The sequence below is a fragment of the Sus scrofa genome, chromosome 1 (genome assembly GCF_054392235.1).
Source record: "Sus scrofa isolate SSC_HxYL_T2T_F1_AM1 chromosome 1, Sscrofa_HxYL_maternal_Yorkshire_Landrace_v2.0, whole genome shotgun sequence".
Taxonomy (NCBI): Eukaryota; Metazoa; Chordata; class Mammalia; order Artiodactyla; family Suidae; genus Sus; species Sus scrofa.
Window position 1 is genome coordinate 65,058,323 of NC_139383.1, and position 21,261 is coordinate 65,079,583.

At 34.2% G+C, this 21,261-nt stretch overlaps 1 protein-coding gene and 1 non-coding gene across 34 annotated transcripts in view; both read left to right on the top strand.

The window, feature by feature from the left end:
* The window catches only part of LOC102160801 (uncharacterized), a 1,256,521-nt gene that overhangs the window by 463,117 nt on the left and 772,143 nt on the right, over window positions 1–21,261 (top strand). The gene's annotated exons all lie outside the window — the stretch shown is intronic.
* Window positions 20,929–21,035, top strand: LOC146406124 (U6 spliceosomal RNA). Its single transcript, XR_014832972.1, has one exon. It is a non-coding gene; the product is annotated as a U6 spliceosomal RNA (small nuclear RNA).

Below are 21,261 nucleotides of genomic sequence, written 5' to 3' on the forward strand. Positions count from 1 at the left end.
TAGCCCTAAATGCTTACATTAGAAATGAAGGAAGTCCAACCTTCCAAATTGAGTGGTTATGAAAAAAAGGACAACAGAAAAAGTTTGGAAAAATAATTAAAAGGAGAAATAAATGTTATGGAAAAATACTAGAGAAGATCAATAAAACACTTAAGAAAAACATTGAAATAGATAAAACTCTAGGAAAAATTAATGAAGAATAGAGAAGATTATTATATTAAATAATATTAAGAATGAAAATGAATAGAATTATAGATATACAAGAGGTTATACACAGAGTAAGATACTGATGAATAACTTTATATCAGTAAACTTTATATATAATGGATAAATGATTATAAATACATTTATCAAAACTAAATCATGAGAAATCAGTACAAGAAATTAAAATTACAGGCTGCTTATTCATGAAAATAGATGTGAAAATTGTGAAGCAAACTATTTCTAGTAATTATAAAAACTATACATTGTAATTATGTTGGATTTGCCCCAGAAATACAAGATTTCTTAACATTAGAAAATCAGTTGTAGTTATGACCTTTACAACTCAAATGAGATAAAGCATAGAGTCCTATCTTCAGATACAAAAAACGAAAAGCATTTGATAACATTCAATAAGATAGAAATCTTTAGTAAATTAGGAACAAAAGGTATTTCCTAAAACCAATACAGGATATCTACAAAACCTCAAAGCAAATATGATTAATGAGAAAATGTTGAAAGGACTACCTTAGAGCTTAAGAAAACATAAAAACTTTTACTGTACAAAGTTACTTCTTTTTCATGAGCCTGGCTTTCCCTTAATTGTGTCTAAATGGAGGGAAGAAAGAAAGAACTACTGTGGAAGCCACAGGCAAACTGTTGATTCTCCCATCTAATGGAGATGTGAGGAGCTAGAGTCACAAGTAACTGCATGAAAAGATGATGGTGGCAGTGTTGATTCCAGCTGAAGTGATGTCATCATCACTTTATACAGTACAATTCCAAGTTAATAATTTAGAGTATATTAATTTATTTTTTTCAGAATATTTTGTGTTTGTTATATGCTAAGAAGTTAAAAAAAATTACTTTTCAGAATACTGTAGGTCTACTTAATCAGTAAATTATTTTGCTCCACAATGCTTATATCATTATATTTTGCTATATAATGCTTTTCCTTTTTCTTATAGATGTCTGACTCTCTTTTATCTAAAGTATTTTTTCCTTCTATTTAATGTAATACATAGGGCTAATTTTTGTTTAGACAGATAAGAAAAAGCAGAGAGTAAACTTAAATGTCTTACAGAACATAACAGATTTTTCCATATTGTGACTGTGCATTTTATCTTGGTTCCATTATTATTGCCTTTACTACTTTGTGAAAGATTAGGTAACTACATTTATGGGTTCTATCTCTGGTCTCTATTCTCTTCCATTGATTTATTAGTTTATTCTTTCACACTATCTTGATGGCTATGGCTTTATAGTAAATTTTGAAGTCAATCTTCCTACTTTGATTTTTCATTCAATATTTTGTGGTCTCTTCTGGGCCTCTGTCTTGTCATATAAACTTTAGGACCAGTTTGTCAATAACCACAAAATAACTTGCTGAGATTTTAATTGAGACCACATTGAATCTACAGATGAATTTGGCATCTTGATACCTTGACATCTTGACAGTATTGAGTCTTTCTATCCATGAACATGGAATATCTTTCCATTTATTTATTTCTTTGTTTCCTTTTATCAGAGTATAGTTTTCATCATATAGATCTTACACTCATTCTATTAGATTTATACCTAAGTATTTCATTTTGAGGAGGACGAATGTGCATGGCATATTTTTTCTAATTTCAAATTCCACTTGTTCATTGTTGTATGAGAAAACAGTTGACGTATATTAAACTTGTATTGTGCAATCATACTGTAATCTTTGATTTGTTCAAATATATTTATTCTATTCTTTTTGAATTTTCTATGTAATAATGTCATCTGAAAACAAAGACAGTTTTATTTATTTATTTATTTTTAAATCTACATACCCATTTTTACATTTCTTGTCTTACTGCTTTAGCTAGTACTTCCAGAATGATGCTGAAAAGGAGTGTGAGAGGAGACACCCTTGTTTTGTTCCTTATCTTAGCAGGAAAGCTTCTAATTTCTCACCATTAAAAGTGATGTTAGCTTGGGTTTATATAGATATTCTTTATCTAGTTGAAAAAGTTCCCCTCTGTTTTTAGTTTGCTGAGATATGTGGTTTTTTAATGTGGAGCATTGAGAATCTTACATGTTTTATGGATGGTCTGTGAAGGTATTTTTAGGTGTGATTAATGTGTAAATCAGTAGACTTTGATTAAAGCAGATCACCCTCCATAATGTGAGCAGGCCTCATCCAACATCTAGTCAGTTGAAAAGCCTTTTTTATTTTATTTTATTTTTTTTTTATTTTTATGGCCACATGTGTGACATATGGAAGTTGCTTGGCTGGGATTGAATCTGAGCTATCTATGCTGCAGCTTTGGCAATACCAGATCCTTTAACACACTATGCTGGGCTGGGAATCGAACTTCTACCAACTGTGCACCTGAGCTGTTACAGTTATATTCTTAACCCACTGCATCACAGCAGGAACTCCAAAAGCCTTAAGAGAAAAAAGACTGACAAACCTCTGAAGAACGGGGGGATACTATCTGCAGTTGTCTTTGAACTCATGCTATAATATTAGCTTTTCACTTAATCTCCAACCTACCAACCAACCCTACCGTTTTGGGAACTGTTAGCCTCCACAGTCATGTTAGCCAACTACATAAAGTGGATTTCTCTCCAGTACCCCTCCACACACACACACACACACACACACACCTGTTGGGTTTGTCTCTCTGGAGACTAAGATACATTTCTTAGGCATAACTGTCCCCATAACAAGACAAGTACCAGTTAATAACTACTTTACCATTTCAGTGTCATTATATAATTTATGCACAAGAGAATGCAGTTGAATTGCAACTCTTCTCATCACCATATAGATGTGGATATCTTATTCATTGTGATCCTGCATAGAAATGACTGAACTCTTATGATCTTTGTATTTCTATGGTGTCTGTTGTTACTTCTCCTTTTTCATTTCTAATTTTATTGATTTGAGTCCTCTCTCTTTTTTTCTTGATAAGTCTGGCTAAGGGTTTATCAATATGCAACTATATACCAATAAAATGGAAAACCTAGAAGAAATGGACAAATTCTTTAGAAAGGTACAATTTTTCAAGACTAAACCAAGATGAAATAGAAATGATGAATGGACCAATCACAAGTAATGAAATTGAAACTGTGATTTAAAAACTTCCAACAAACAAAAGTCCAGGACCAGATGGCTTCACAGGCGAATTCTATCAAACATTCAGAGAAGAGCTAATACCTATCCTTCTGTAACTATTCTAAAAAATCGCAGAGGAAGGGACACTGCCAAACTCATTCTATGAGGCCACCATCACCCTGATACCAAAACCAGACAAGATACCACAAAAAAGGAAAACTACAGCACAATTTCACTGATGAACATAGGTGCAAAAATCCTCAACAAAATACTGGCAAACCACATCCAACAGTACATTAAAAGGATTGTACATCATGATCAAGTGGGATTTATCCTGGGGATTCAAGGATTCTTCAATGTCTGCAAATCAATCGATGTGATACACCACATTAACAAACTGAAGAATAAAAACCATATGAATCCTCTCAACAGAAGCAAAAAAAAAGCATTTGACAAAATCCAATACCCATTTCTGATAAAAATACTTCAGAAAGTGGGCATAGAGGGAACCTACCTCAACATAATAAAGGCTATCTATGACAAACCCCACAGCTAACATCATTCTCAATGGTGAAAAGCTGAAAGAATTCCTGCTGAGATCAGGAAGAAGACAAGGATGTCCACTCTCACCACTACTATTCAACATAACTTTGAAAGTCCTAGCCACAGGAATCAGAAAAGTAAAAGAGATAAAATTGGAGAGGAAGAAGTAAAACTATCACTATTTGCAGATGACATGATCCTATACCTAGAGGATCCCAAGACTCTACCAGAAAACTGTTAGAGCTCATCAGTGAATTTGGCAAAGTCACAGGATACAAAATTAATACACAGAAATCAACAGCATTTCTATATACTAACAATGAAAGATCATAAAGAGACATCAAAGAAATGATCCCACTTACCATCACATCAAAAAGAATAAAATACTTAGGAATAAACCTACCCAAACAGACAAAAGACCTGTACTCTGTAAACTAAAAGACACTGATGAAAGAAATCAAAGATGACACAAATAGATGGAAAGACATTCCATGCTCTTGGATTGGAAGAGTCAATATTATCAAAATGAATATATTACCCAGGCTATCTACAAATTCAATGCAATCCCTATCAAATTACCAAGGACATTTTTCACAGAACTCTAACAAAATATTTTAAAGTTTGTTTAGAAGCACAAGAGACCCAGAATAGCCAAAGCCATCTTGAGAAAGAAAAATGGAGCTGGAGGAATCAGGCTCCCTGTCTTCAGACTACACTACAAAGCAACAGTCATCAAAACTGTATGGTACTGGCACAAAGATGGAAATATAGATCAGTGGAACAAGATAGAAAGCCCAGAATTAAACCTACGCACCTATAGCCAACTAATCTATGACAAAGGAGGCAATAATACACAATGGAGAAATGATAGCCCCTTCAATAAGTGGTGCTGGGAAAACTGGACAGCCACATGGAAAGGAATGAAATTGGAACACTTCCTAATACCATACACAAAAATAAACTCAAAATGGATTAAAGACCTAGACATAAGACCAGATACTATAAAACTCTTAGAGGGAAACATAGGCCAAATATTCTCCAACATAAATGACAGCAATATCTTCTCAGATCCACCTCTGAGAGTAATGACAGTAAAAACAAAAATAAACAAATGGGACCTAATTCAACTTAAAAGTTTCTGCACAGCAAAGGAAACCCTAAACAAAATGAAAAGACAGCCCACGGAATGGGAGAAACTCTTTGCAAATGAATTGACTGACAAGGGACTCATCTCCAAAGTTTATAAACACGTCCTACCACTCAATACCAAAAAAAACAAACAACCCCATCAAAAAAATGGGCAGAAGATATAAACAGACAATTCTCCAAAGAAGACATATGGATGGCCAAAAATAACATGAAAAGATGTTCACCATCACTCTTTATTAGAGAAATGCAAATACAAACCACTATGAGATACTACCTTACACTGGCCAGGGTGGCCATTATCAAAACGTCTACAAACAATAAGTGCTGGAGAGGGTGTGGAGAAAAAGGAACCCTATCACACTGTTGGTGGGATTGTAAATTGGTGCAACCACTGTGGAAAAAACAGTATGGAGATGCCTCAGAAAACTAAAAATAGAACTCCCATTTGATCTAGCAATCCCACTCCTAGGCATCTATCCAGAGAAAACCATGACTCGCAAAGACACATGTACTCCAGTGTCCATTGTAGCACTATATACAATAGCCAAGACATGGAAATAACCTAAATGTCCATTGACAGAGGAGTGGATAGAGAAGTGGTATGTAAACAAAATGGAATATTACTCATCCATCAAAAAGAACGAAATACCAGCATTTTTAGCAATATGGATGGACCTAGAAATTAGCGTGCTAAGTGAAGTCAGTCAGGCAATGAGACACCAACATCAAATGCTATCACTGACATGTGGAATCTGAAAAAAGGACACAATGGACTTCTTTGCAAAACAGATACTGACTCACAGACTTTGAAAAATTTATGGTTTCCAAAGGAGACAGTTTTGGGGGGTGGGAGGATGCACTGCAGGTGTGGGATGGAAATCCTATAAAATTGGATTGTGATGATCACTGTTCAACTATAAATGTAATAAATTCATTGAATAATAAAAAAAAATGAAATGACTGAACTCAAATTCTCAAGAGCTCTTTCTGTTAAGTATACCCTCTAGGTGTTATATAAGCTAAATACTTTTTCTACAGTGCAGGTGCGGTAACATTGCTTCCAGTTTGGTTCAGAGAGGCACTCTCAGTTTAGTTAAATACCTAATTTCATTCTTCAATTTCTATTCAAAACAAGATGACATTAGAACATAAAGAAGTGTTTCTCTCCTTATATTCTCTCATTGATTTAGCTGTATTATGCTTCTTTTCCTTCATTATGAATTTGTTAATAGATCTAGGTAATAATATAGATGGTATTAATCACAATTCATAACCTAAAAAGAATAATAAATATAATTTTATTTTTCTGTAACTGGACATATTTTCTGTCATGGGTCTTAACACAATGAATACCAGAAATGGATGGATATCAGATTTTTTTCTTCTTCTTTACCTCAGGAGTGCAATTTGGGATGGGGAACTTCAGGGCAATAGGCAAGAGATTCTCAGTTGTCATCTTACTTACTTACATCTTACTTAATCCACCAAGCCCCTTCTTCAGTATGAACCAGTGGCTGTTAGATCTCCTTGCCCTGTCTGCTTGATTTCATCCAATTCACCTGCTCCCCTCACCTTGTCTGGAGTAAGAGAACAAAAGCATGTTCCTTGCAATTTGAGTCTTAAATGCAAAATAAAGCTTTATTTCTCATTTCTACTTTAATTTTTTATTGTTTTTGTCGGAATATTTACTCTTTTGTCTTTTACTCTTTCTACTCTTTTTTGTTTTAGATGTTTCTGTGATAAATATAATATGAAGAAGTTTTGTTTTTTATCTTTGATATTTTTTCCCCCACGAGAAATTTCTGCCATTAATTATCACATCTGGTATGTCAGTCTTAATATCTGACATGTTTAAGACTTTCTGTTATTTTTTAAATTCATCCTTGTCTATCATTCCAATTTAATTTCTTCTTCTGTAAGTTAGAAACAATATCTATTGATTGCCTCTACAGTCCCACTTCAGAAGATTTAAAAAAATTAACATTCAGTTAATGACTCCCTTCTTTAACACTGCTGTTTTTTTCAACAAGTTATTGATATTTAAACATTATCTCTCCTTTAAAAAAAGAGATTTCTATTTCTTTAGTACAGTGATTCTGAGGCAGCTATGTTTATTAATCTTAATCAGCTGGAACACACTGATTTTTTAAATTTTTTAAAGAGGTGTCCAGGGTTAGTACACTCCTTAAGAGCTTGTGTGATTAAGCACTTATTTCCTTGTTTTGTTAAAATGGAACTTTGGCTGATTATAGAATATTTGAACAAGATTATTTCCTCTTGAAAATATAGACATTATCTTATTATCAATTGATATCTAGAGTTACTGAGAAGATGCTTAAAACTCGATTGCTGCTAGGATATTTACGTATGTTGAATAGAGAATGACCTCATGAAGAAAATTCATAATGTTGCATGTCACTTTGTTGTATCAAAACTACAGATAGAAAATAATACTGAAACCAGATTCTTCTCAAAATGGTATCTATGATCTTCTTACCCTCCCATCATGGAGGAGGTACATCAAAATAAGCATAAATTTTGATTTCTTTTCACATATATATCGCATTTCACTGTGGATGGGCTCTTGGATTAGCCAGGAATCTACTATCTGTGGTTGAGGAAAAGAAAGTTCAAGTAATGCCAATCTTATTGAGAAAAAAAATGTGTAATACGGGATTCAGGCCTCTTAACCACATGCATGGCAAGATTCCTGGGAACCTGAGAGAAAGATATAAAACTATGCTTTCTGGGAGGAACTATTTACAGTGTACCACTGAGCATGCCTGTCTAATTTTGTTGGGAAAAGTGAAGGTCATTTAGGATCCAATCATTCTAAATATCATCATCTAAAAAAATCTTCTTTGACATCAGAGGCTCCTGAATCTTTTACTACCCTTCATATCCACCCAATTCTTCTTTAATTTCTTTTTTCTACACATAATGGCTTCATTACGTTACTTAATGACGCCTCTGTATGTGTATCTTCATTAAAAAGGGGGATATAGTAATACCTACTACATATGTGAGATATTATGTTAAACAATGCATGAAAGATGCTTAGTAACAATTCTGGATTGTAGCAAGCATTCAACAGAAGCAACCATTACATGTCAATATCATGGGTTGCTCTATGCCTTGCGTGTGTGTATAAAGAGTATACTGATAAAAATAAGCCTGGGAAATGGAGGTGTTCTTAAACCTTTGACTTTAATTATCTGTACATAATATACTTTTTAAGTATTTTTGGAAATTAATATATCACCAATTACCACATTGGTGTGCTTTGGGTCTTAGTTCTGAAACCTCTCCATTCTTACCCACAGTGTTTCTTATGGATCTCATCCACTTGTATTGCTAAAATTATTATCTTCAGCCTATCTTTTTCAGCCCCCATCTCTGCTCTTAGACACACTCTACAATCCCGCTACAGTTACTTCTGTTAGATTTTTGAACACATCATGTTCTCTCTGACCTCCAGGGTTTTGAATACTCTTTACCACACTTTATGCCTCATTAACTCCTCCTAAGCCTTCATGTTTCAATTGGATGTCACATTTTAAGGGTGAATGCTGCTGTAATGTCCCAGGTTTGATACTCCCTATTCAGGTAATAGCAGCATGTTCCTGAAGTTTCACTCTATTTGTGTGTATCTCCTCAATTAGAACCCAAAGAAGGCCCTTATTATGTGATTCCTCAGCATATCCCCAGAGCCTAGGCTAGTGTCTGACATATAATAGGCACGTGATACTTTTCAGATGAATCATCTCTTAGCATTGGCACAGTAAATAGAGCTAATATGCCATACTGCTCTTTCCAGGATTTTACATATGTTGTCTGATCATTTCTAAGAATAGACTTTATCTGATACATATTTAAGAAATTTGGTTACAGTAGTCTCTTAATTTCCATTTTCATCAAGCAAATGACCAGTCTGAAAATGGGATGTAGGGGTTCCCTTGTCTCTTACAAGGTTAAGGACCTGACATCGTCTCTGTGAGGATGAAGCTTCAGTTCCTGGCCTTGCTCAGTGGGTTAAGGATCCCTCATTGCTACAAGTTGCCATGTAGTTTGCAGATGCAGCGTGCATCTGGTGTTGACACGGCTGTGATGTTGGCTAGCAGCTGAGCCTCTGATTAGAGCCCTGGCCTAAGAATTTCCATATGGTACAGGTGTGGCCATAAAACGAAAAAGTGAAATAAAATAATGGGATGTAGCTACCAAAGATTCATGCTGTGAAGCAAGTTGTTTGAACATAATGGGCAGCCAACTTGTTTCTCATCACTTAGCATGTTGTTCCATACTCAGATTCACTGACCGAAAAAATGCATGATATACTAAAAAAGGTTACTTGACCATATTCAATAGGACTCAAGTGAGAAAATATGTAAGACAAATAGCACTGTTTTTTGAATGTTGCTTTCTTACTCGTTTTTAATTTAAGAGCTATGGGTTTAGATTGGGTATATTTGTGTATCTCTGCTTAAAGTCACATGTGCTTTATCACCAAAAGGCAAGACTACAAACCATCTAGTGCATGCAGATTTACCCAGCCTGGCATAAAATAAAATACATAAATTAGATAGTCTAAATGTTTTTCTCTCTTTAGTCATATCAATTCTGTTTTTAATTCTGCACTAACAGAATTCATTGTCATATTGAGGTGCTGAAGGTCACCTTGGTCAGTAAAATATATACATAGAATGTCCTCAGTCATTGATCCAAAGTTTATTAAAATCGAAGAAGTAAACTTTGAGGGTAAACTTTCAAATTCTGTAGTAGGTATGCCACTTTTTAGAAAGACTTAAATTTACTTTAAAATAATAGTTCTTAAACTTTTTGGTTTTAGGAGCCTCTTTAACTCTTAAAATCTATTGAACATTCAAAAAGCTTTTGTTTATGTGGATTATATCTGGCAATATTTATTTTCAGTAAAAATCAATAACAAGAGTTTTAAAAATATAAAACACCTAAGTACTCTTCTTATTAGCTGTCAGAATCATGACGTCATCATATGCCATGTAGGTTCCAGAATATTCCTCTGTACATACGTGAGACATTGAGAGTACAAAGGCAAATGACATCTTAGTGATACTAAAAGAACTTTGAGCTCATGAATTCTCTGAAAAGGTCTTGGTGAATCCTAGGACTTCCTTGATCACACTTTGAGAAATATTAATATATTACCATGTGACACATTCCCAATCATTATAAACTTTTCTACATTTCCAAAGCTTTATGAGCATAATCATTATAAGAAATAGTGGAAAATTATTTCCTAAAGGAAACCCTAGGGTATTATCATCTTGCTATGGAAATATTGCCGTCTATTCCATTAGGATATAGAAAAACTCCAGCATACTTAAAGCCTTTCTGCATTGCAGGACTTCTCAGAACCTTTATAGTGATAATTTACATTTGGGTTATTCAATTATGAGATATCATATTCAAGATTCTTAAATTTACTTTTCAAGACTGAATTTTTACAGGCCATCTTATGAGAATGATAATGGATAATGAATAAAATAATTGAAACTTATACAATATTGTCACTTTATTTTTCAGATAAAGAACATCTCAGATTGATTATTCACCTATTTTGTTTAAATATCACAATCCAGATATCATACTTACTTATTTTTGTTTACTGATTGGAAGTGTTCACCAGCATTTTGTGAATTAGTTAATCAAGTTTCTGTTTTGAAGTATCTCTAGCAACTCATTTCAGGACCTTTTTAAAATCGATTTGTTTAAGTCTCCAATGATTTCATTATTCCCTCCACCTACTAATACCGTTGAAAGGTTATAGCCTTATGATTAACGGCTACCGCTTTTCTTTACATCCATCATTCTTGAGTTTGCCTTTGATAACACAATAATTTGGAGGTGGAAAAGCATTAAGCAGAGAGAAGTAAGGTGCATCCTTACAATAAGGGAGTCTTTCTCTTCCCCTTCCATTGCTGCCTTCTTTGCAAACATTTGTTCAGATAGATGGGTTCTTGGTATTGAATGAGATGGTGGAGAAATATCACCCTCTGCCTTTTGTAGTTTTCGTATTCTCTACTTGGAAAATTATTTTAGTTAAGGGGTAAATGATCATGAACTTGAATGAACTCCAAGACAGAATTTTGGCAAATGACTCCAGATGGATGTATCCTCAAGTTCTCCAGGACTTTAAATAACTTCTGATTCAAATCCATTTGAATAATTCTGGGTTTAAAGAACTAAATAGGTTGATTTGCTGTGGGACTCTCAGAGCTTTTCACTTGATAGTATGTGTTATCAATTGCTTAGAGAAGGGTGGAATATACAGGGTGCCCAAATGTACCTAATGATGTAAAATTTAATAGAGGAATGACTCAAACTAGAGTAGTGCAGAATATGTTTTAGAAACAGTTGTTCTAGGTTGAAGTGAGTGTTCTATATTTGGTTAAGCATGGGGCAATTATATGAGTTTTCCTTTCATTTGTTTTTAATTTGCTGCACTGTTGGAAATTGAGTTTTAATTATTTTATTATGGATAGAAAGGTGTTAGGGAAACTGTTGTTTGATTCACTGATATTTGCACGTATTATAGAAATGGGAAGGGAAGCACTGTTCTAGGTTTTCAAGTTAAGAAACAATAACACCACTTTATTCAAAAACTATAATCCACTTATACTCAACATTAGACTAAAATCCTGTTGATGAATAAGCACTTATTATTGGAAACCCAGCTAAAGTGTGACCAATAATTTTCATTGAGTTGAATATGCTGATTTCAGGGTGGTGAGAGCGACTGGCCCTCTTGCATAGCATCTATAAACAGGGCTTGAATCCAGCTGACTAGAGCCCAAGAACATGCTAGGGCACTTCATATTCAATACACAGCCCTATAAAGAGAAGAAAAATGAGCCTTGTCCAAAACTCTTACCTCAGCACCCACTGGCAAAAATAAAATGTAAGCTGGGGACCAGGTCTTTTTGAAGCTGATTTTTTAAAAACTCTCTAACAGGCCTCTGGTGGTTACAGATATTGATCGTCAGAAAGTAATCTGTTCAGGTTTGGGGGCATGCCAGTACAAATTGTGGAATGCATTCCTTCCTCTCCAAGGACATGTTGAGCTTTTTATATTGTCTATACTGGTTCACTTGTCAGCTGTCTTCCCTGTTTGACATGAATTATTTTCTACCTTTTGTAGATGTATAATTAAATATATTTTAAAAATAGGAAATTTTATTAATATAGAATCTTTAGCTTGAGTCAAAACATTCTTTTCATCTTTTTTAACCCTCATTTTTCTTCCATAATCATTATTTGATTCCCTCTGGCTGCCTGCTACTTATTTGTAGTAGTACCATTCATCCATTGAGACCTTTCCATCTGTCACACAGCTTTGCTTTCTTTCCCCAGAAGCTTTATTCTCCTACTGTGCCATGTTTACTTTTTTTTTCTTTTTTCCCTTTTTTGTCTACCAGTTGAATTGAGCATTCTTTTGTGCAGGTGTTTTTCACCTTTGTTTTTTTTTTTTTTTGTATTTGTTTTTGTTGTTTATTTAAAAAATTCAAACTAGGCAAATGATGCTGAACTAGATAAAAGTGACACCCAGAAGGGGCGTATTTGCTAATCTTCAAAAACTGATATAATTTAAAAAAATTCCACAGGTCATTGTTCTAATATGTAAAGGTAGATCCAATACAATTTTGAATGTTAAGCAAAATGGTAGGAATTGTTTCAATCAGTATTTGAATATGAGTAAACAATGATACTGATATTTTACTCTCATGTGTCTATTTACATCTTTACTATGTGTAATTGCTGATTAAAAGCTTATTTACTATGAATTTCAATGCTTAGAAGCACATAAAGATTGACACTAGATACCATTTTACAATCAAGTTCTATTAAAGAGTAGGCATCTTCTGCCTAGAGAACAGATTCTAAGGATATGAAGATAAATGCAAGCATTCATGAGAAATTAAGTTATTGAAAAGTCTCCATTTGTTTACATTATTGAAGAAATTTAATTTAATTCTGTTATGGTTTTGGTTTGTTATGCCTATCCAACTAAAATATAATTTAGCCTCCTTTTTGAGGTTTACAGATGACCAAGTCCACATTGCTCAAACGGCCAATGTTTTACCTGGTGCTGAATCCACTTCCTAAGGGTATTCCCTTATGCTAAGCAAAAGGTACAGCTTCTGGTGTCAACAGGCTCACAGTCTGTTTGACAGAGAGGGAACACTGACTTTTCACTTAAAGAATCCAAGGTGCCACAGGATGTTGAGAATATATTTGCTGAGATATGATAGATTATGTTCTGATCACACCTGGTTAAGGTTAGGAAGGAAAAAATAGCCCTAAAGTATTTTACAATAGGCTTTTTGTTTTGTTTTATTTTGTTTTTTTTTAAAGGAGATCAGGGGATAGAATGGGAGGATAGTAGTAGCAATCTAGAAAGTAGCAGGTAGAGAGATATTCAGGGATGGGGAGAGTAAGTAGTTCAGAAGAGAAGTGTGCAGACATTTTTTCCTTTTTGGAGAAAAAAAAGATATAACTGAAAACGTTAATAATTACTGATAGCTGATTGTATTTCAGTCCCTGAACAACCAAAGATAATGAGTCAGAGTCCTTGCTTGTAAGAAACTCTTAATCTAGTAATGAGTATAAGACAAATAAGTAAATAATTTTATTGGAACCCGAAAAGGCTGTAAGAGATATACTGTTTTTTTTTTTCTTGAAATATGATAAAGTATCTTGTTATTGGAGTTCCTGCTATAGTACAGCAGGATCACAGCATCTCTGCAACAACATGGCTTGGGTTCGATCCCTGGCCCAGTGCAGTGGGTTAAAGGATCCACTGATAACACAGCTGAGATGTAGGTCACAATTGCAGCTTGGATCTGATCCCTGGTCTGGGAACACTATATGACATGAGGTAGCCAAAATAAATAAATAACTCATATATAAATAAATAAATAAAAAGTATCTTTTTATCAGGACAACTTCTACTTTGAAAACAATATAAAAGCTAGAGAAAATACAAAAAGTAGCTGACCGAAGAAGGCATTGTAGAGAATTCAAAGTAGGCAGGTTTCGAAGGGTCTTAGGAAAAGGAAAGCATATTGAGGTGAAATTGGTATTCTCTGCCACTGTTTTCTTGATGAATTTGCAAATTACTAAATTTTGTGAGATGGAATTCCACGAAATCAAGAAGAATAAGGAGAAAATTTTGCAATTTCACAGTGCTGAAGAGACAAAAATAGGAGGTCAAATTCTACCAAGGAGAAGAGACCGTGAAAAAAAAAAAATCTAGATTTAAAGTTGAGAACCCAAGAAATCTATGTTCTAGGAATAAAGGAAAATCAGAAATAGACCAGATCTCACAAATCTTGAAACTCAGTCTCAAATCAGCTCACTCCTAATAAGAACTATGTAATCTGTTCTACTCTAACTACCTGCCTGGAAAAATATTATAACATCATGCGAAGACTTTAAATCTTTATATCTGGAATTCAATTATTGTATTTTGCATCTCTTTTTCCTTAAGTTTCATATCTTGTATTTCTTTGCTCAGTGTTTCCTATTAATAACAATCTTTGCCTCCAGTTTATTTCCAATGTCTTGCGTCATCTTTAGCATCAACAGTCTAAAGTCTTTTTTACCTGGAGGCTGAAAATCTCCTGATCACTTAGCTGTTTTTCTGTTTTCTTTTTTTTTTTTCTTTCTCCCTTATCTGAGTTATAGTTCTTTGTTGTTTCATTTTTATAGGTTTTTGGTGTGGTGATCTTTTTGCAGACAGTAGAGTTGTAGCCTCTCTTACTTCTGGTGTCTGCCCCCCTTGTGGCTGAAGTTGGTAAGGGGGCTTGCTGTAGGCTCCCTGATGGGAGGTACTGGTGCCCACCTGAAGGTGTGGCTGATTCCTATCCCTCTGGTAGGTGGGGCTTTGTCTCTGGGTGACAATAGAGGCGGCTCTGTGCCTGAGGGTGTCTTTAGGCTGTGATCCCATCTGGATTGTTGGTTGGCCTGGGGGTTCTCAATGCTGATGGGTGGGGCAAGATTTTCCCAATATAGCCACCTCCAGAAAAACCAACTCTGATGAATATTCCCAAGAGCTCTCCCCCCAATGCGCTTCCCCCACAACAAGCCACAGTCACCTCCTATTTTCCCTGGAGATCCTCCAAGAACTGCAGTTAGGTCTGACCAAGATTCCTAATGAGGCTTTGCTTTGCCCTGGGACCCAGTGCACCTGAAACTCTGTGTGTGCATTTCAAGAATGGGGTCTCCGTTTTCCCCAGTCCCATGGAGCTCCAGTGCACAGGCCCACTGGCCTTCAATGCCAGATGCTCCAGGGGCTCTTTCTCCCAGTGCCGGATCCCCAGGCGTGAGGATTTGACATGGAGCTCAGAACTCTCACTCCTGTTGGTGAGTCTCTGTGATACATTACTTTCCAGTCTATGGTGCTTCCCATCCAGGAGGTATGGGGTTGCTTATATGGTGTCCTACATCTTGATATGGTGTCTTCTTTGTCTTCTGGAGGAGGATATCTTTTTGAAAGTTTCCAGCCCATTTGATTGAAGGTTGCTCAGCATTTGGTTGTAATTTTGTTGTTTTTATGAGAGAAGTTGAGCTCCAGTTCTTCTATTCCACCATCTTAATCCTGTCTCCTATATCTGGAATTCAAGTGATAAAAAACATACCTTACATCCTAGGAGAGAGAGAAAAAAGGAACAAAATTCCAGGAAAAAAGAAACAAAAGAAAGCAAGCCACAGATCATGAAATACTGAAATTTAGGATATACCATTTAAAATTATCTGCAATTAATACTTTTAACAAATAGAAATTCTCTGGAATTCTTCACACTAAATGGAATCAGTAACTAGGAGTCACATGAATATCCTAGAATTATAAAATAAAATCACTTTTAAAAAAAAGTATAAATTTTGATGGAAAAAACTGGGCAGTGTCTGTCCTAATAAACCCTGTACTCCTCACTACACGATACTGAGCTTGGTACTTGTTAGAGCTAGTTACTGCATTATCTGTTGAATGGGTGGGTGCTTAAATGAATAAAGCCAAATTCACTTTAAAAAATCACTGAAATTAATCAGTATAAAAAAGTCAAACGAAAGAAAGAAGGGAAAGGAGAAACAAAACCATATGAAACAAATAGAACATGAAAAGCAAATTGTTAGATTAAAGCTAACCATATGGGTTATCATAGTAAATGTGAGTGGATAAACAATACAACTAAAAAGCAGGAATATTTCAGACTAGATAAATAGTAAAAAACACTCATTCATAAATTGTCTATAAGAAAACTCTAAGAAGGCTGGAATACTATGTTAAAAAAGAAGACAAAGTAAATTATCAGGTATAAAGAGGAATATTTCATAATTATAGAAATCATCAAGACATAACAATCCTAAGTCTGCACATGCTCAATAATGAATTTTAAAATACATTAAACAAAATTTGATAGAATTAAAAGGAGAAATAAAAATCCATGATTAATTGATAGACTAGTAATTAAACAATTAGAAAATTTGTGAGCATATAAAAATTTGAAGAATAACCTAACTTGACCCAATTTATATTTATAGGATACTCTGTCCAAAAAACACTAGAATATATATTCTATACCATATGCTAGACCATAGTACAAGCATTGTTAAAATCATAGTGTGGGCTCTACCCTCAATATATTTAAATGAAAACCAGTAACAGAAAATGTCTGAGAATTCTCAAAATATTTAGAAATTAGAACACACATATAAAGAAATCATAGGTCTAAAAAGTAATCACAAGGGAAACTAAAAATATACTTTGTACTGAATATAAATGAAAACATGATTTATCAGAATGTGCAGTCTTAAGCAGCACCTAGAGGGAAATTTATAGCTTTTAATACTAATGTGTGGAAAGAAGGTCTTAATTAAGCTCCCATCTTAAGAAATAAGAGAAAAGGTAAACCTAAAACAAATAAATGGATGAAAGCATGAATAAAGGATAAGAAATCACTGAAATAGAAAGTAGACAGAAATGTCAAAGAAAACAAAAGTTGCTTCTTTGAAAAATATCTATGCTCAAGGATATAGAAAAATTCAGGAGAATATAAGCCATTACATGGGGGGCGGGGGAGAAAGGCATCTCATGTGGAATTAGAGCTACAGAAAGGAAAGACAAATTGGAGAAAGCAGTATTTGAAAACATTGGGCCAAAAATTTTCCAAAACTGTTGAAAGATATAAAGCCACAGATACAAATATGTAAATACATATATATATATATATGTTATATATATATATAACATTGAAATGTGAGCACACATGAAGGTGAGTATTAAGTAAACATTCTAAGAATGTTTTCTAAGAACATGTTCTAAGAACTTTTTTATTTCCATGAGGTGGAGAACTACTAATTTATAGTCAGAATAGATGTTAGTAATGCCTATGGTAACCCCTTAGGAGGTGTGTTAAAAATGTATAATTAACAAGCTAATAGAATAGAAAATGGAATAATAAAAAATTCTTAGCTCAGAGTTCCCATTGTGGCTCAGCAGAAAAGAATCTGGCTAGTATCCATGAGGATGCAAGTTCAACCCCTGGCCTCACTCAGTGGGTTAAAGATGCATGAGCTGTGGTGTAGGTCACAGACACAGCTTGGATCCTGAGTTGCTATGGCTGTGACACAGGCCAGCAGATACAGCTCTAATTCATCTCCTAGCTTGGGAACCTCCATATGCTGTGGATATGGCCCTAAAAAGAAAAAGAAAATAATTCTTAGCTCCACATTAAACAAGAAACAAGGAAAAGTAGCAGCAACAAATTGGATAAACACAAAGAAAATAGTAAGATAGTAGATTTTTATTTAAATATATCAATAGTTTGATTAAATATAAATAGATTTAATTAAAAGACAAATGTCACTATAAGAAAAAAATGCTATATATATAGTTCTTAACAGATATGCCATAAATGAAAAAAAAAAAAAATCAGAAAAGGCAGAAGGCACGTATTAAAAAACCTGTTGTAACTATTCCAATAAAAAGATAGTAGGCTTTCAGGCAATAAATTTTTCCTAAAGATAAATATTTCATGATGATTAAAAGACCCACTGGAAAATAATACATTTATAAATTTATATACAGATAGTAATGTAGTATCATTATAGACAAAGCAAAAACTGAAAGGATTATATAGCAAGATAGACTATTCCAGAATCATATTTGGAGATTAAACCCACTTCTCTAACTGGTGAAATAAGGAGATAAGAAATAACAGCAGAAGTAATGAAAATCACAGTTAATTAATTTTATCTAATTGTTCTATTTAGAAAATGGGATTCCCAACAGCAAAATATACATATTTCAATAAAGGAGTCTCAGTACATTTCAAATAACTGAACTCAGAGTGTGTTCTCTGACCACAGTGAAATCAAGGTTGAATTGATTTCAAAAAATGTATCTAGAAAATACCCAAATCTTTGGAAATTAAACTCTATGCCTCTAAACTATCCACGACTCAAAGAATATATGAAAGAAATGTGAGTTGAACACTAATGAGAATTACATATTAATACCTATGGGTTGCAGCTAATACCTGCTTGGAGGGAAATATAGTCAAAAATGCATATGTAGAAAAAATCTTTCAATCAATAATCCTGGTACCCATATTAAAAGACTAGAAAAATAACAAGAACTGAATCCAAAGAAAGTAGTGATTAAAAAATAATTACAATATGAACAGAAATTAATGATAGATTAAACAAATGCAAACTTGAAAAAGTCACCACAGCCAGGAGTTGGTGCCTTGGAAATAATAGGACTTATAACCTTCCAAGATTGGTAAAGGAAAAAAAAAATGAAAGTTTAATATGCCAATAGCAGGAATAAAAAAAGGCACATCATCTGAGATCCTGATAGTATAAACCATGATCAATCCTAATAATATGAACATTATGCCAGTATACTTGAATATGTATATAAAATTCAAATTCCCGGAAAACTTCAACTTGTCAAGCTGGTTACCAAAAAAAAAAAAAACACCTTAATTATGTATGCTAGTATTATGTCTATTAAATGAATGGAACTTATAATTTAAAACCCTCCTAAAAAGAAAACTCTAAGCTTAAATAACTTTAACCTTAAAGAAAGCCATACACCAATCTAACTTTCCAAGGAGGGTGAGAGATGGAATATTTTCTATCTCATAAATATGTATTTTAGAAGATTAGCATAAATTTTATACTCAAAACTGACAAGGACTTTACAAGAAAGAGAAATTACAAACCAATCTTTTATTAACACACAGAAAAAAAATTATTTAACTTGGTGTAAGCATCAAAAGTCCCAGCACATGAAAGTTGTAATACACAATAAAAAAGTAAGATTTATTTCAAGCAATCTTGTTCAATATTCAATAATTAATCAATATATTTTACTCTATTAACCATTTGAAGGTGAAAAATCATATGATCATTCAAAAGTGCAGAAAAGTATTTGATAAAATTCCACACTGTTTTATGACTAAAGCTGTTAGCAATCTCAGAACAGAAAATACTTTCTTATTCTAACGATAGCTTCAACAAAACTTAAAATGTTGAGAATAATAAGTTGTCTACTAACTAGGGTTCAACATACTCATTGCCAGATCTAGAAGATATACTCCTAACTATATCAACTTTTCACAGTTCATAGATATGTGTACCAAAGCATGTAAAAGTTAAGACTTTGCTTATAATAACTTGTACTGGAAGCAATGCAAATGTTTATCTGCTGTAGAAGAGACAAATTGTGATGTAGTCAAACAATAAAATATCCAATTAAATTTAATTTTATAAAATAAAATAAAAATGTACTGCTACATATGAAATTGTGGATAAACCTCAAACATAATATGGAACAAAATAAGCCAAGCACACAGCAATTCCATTTATATAAAATTCAAAAACCCGGGAACTATTTAGTGGGGTGGAGGTCAGAATATAGGTCCATTTGCAGAGAGCAATGATGGGGAAGTAACATGAGGTGGCTTCAGGCCTACAGGGAATTTTTATTTCTTAATCTATGGGATGGATGGCCACTTGGGTATATTTACTTTGAAATAGTTCATCAAAATGTATTCTTACTATTTTTGCACTTCCCTGAATATATATGTCTGATATGGACTGAATTGTGTTCCTTCAGAATTCCTTTGTTGGAACTCTAAACCCCGGTGTGATTATGTATAGAGGTGGGTATTGGGGAGGTAACTGGGTTTATCTGAGTTCATGAGGGTTGTGCCCTCAGAATGGGATTAGTACCCTCATAAGAAGAGAAGACAGAGAGCTCACTGTTGCTCTCCACCATGCAACAAGAAGGTGGCCATCTTCAATCCAGGGAAAGAGCTTTCTTTGTAACCGGGAACAACCTGGTACTCTCAGAATTCCTGCCTCCAAAACTATGAGAAAAATAAATGTTTGGGAGTTCCCGTCGTGGCGCAGTGGTTAACGAATCCGACTAGGAACCATGAGGTTGCGGGTTTGGTCTCTGCCCTTGCTCAGTGGGTTAAGGATCCGGCGTTGCCCTGAGCTGTGGTGTAGGTTGCAGACGCGGCTTGGATCCTGCGTTGCTGTGGCTCTGGCCGTAGGCCAAGCGGCTACAGCTCTGATTCGACCCCTAGCCTGGGAACCTCCATATGCCGCAGGAGTGGCCCAAAGAAATAGCAAAAAGACAAATAAATAAATAAATAAATAAATAAATGTCTGTTGCTTAAGCCACCTAGTCTAGTCTATATTGTTAGCAGCCTGATCTGCCTAAGATATATGTTACTTCTATAAAGAGTTTACTTATAAAAGAAAGTAGACAAATGTATTTTCACAAGTTTTAGGAGTAGTAGAAAGGTATATATATTGTCAATGAGCAGCAATATCATCATAGAAGTAATACTTTGGCTAGTTCTGAAGAAAGAGTACAGAAGTCCTTAGTGGTGCTTGCTTTGGCAGCACATATACTGAAATTGGAACTATACAGAGAAGATTAGCATGGCCTCTGTGCAAGGATGATCTGCAAATTCATGAAGTATTCCATATTTTTGGACTGGGAGTTTGGGGTTAGTAGATGCAAACTATTGCATTTGGCATGTATATGCAATGAGATCCTGCTGTATAGCACAGGGAACTATATCTAGTCACTTGTGATGGAACATGATGGAAGACAATATGAGAAAAAGAATGTGTGTGTCTGTGTGTGTGTGTGCATATATATATATATATATATATTACTGGGTCACTGCTGTACAGCAGAAATTGACAGTTCAACT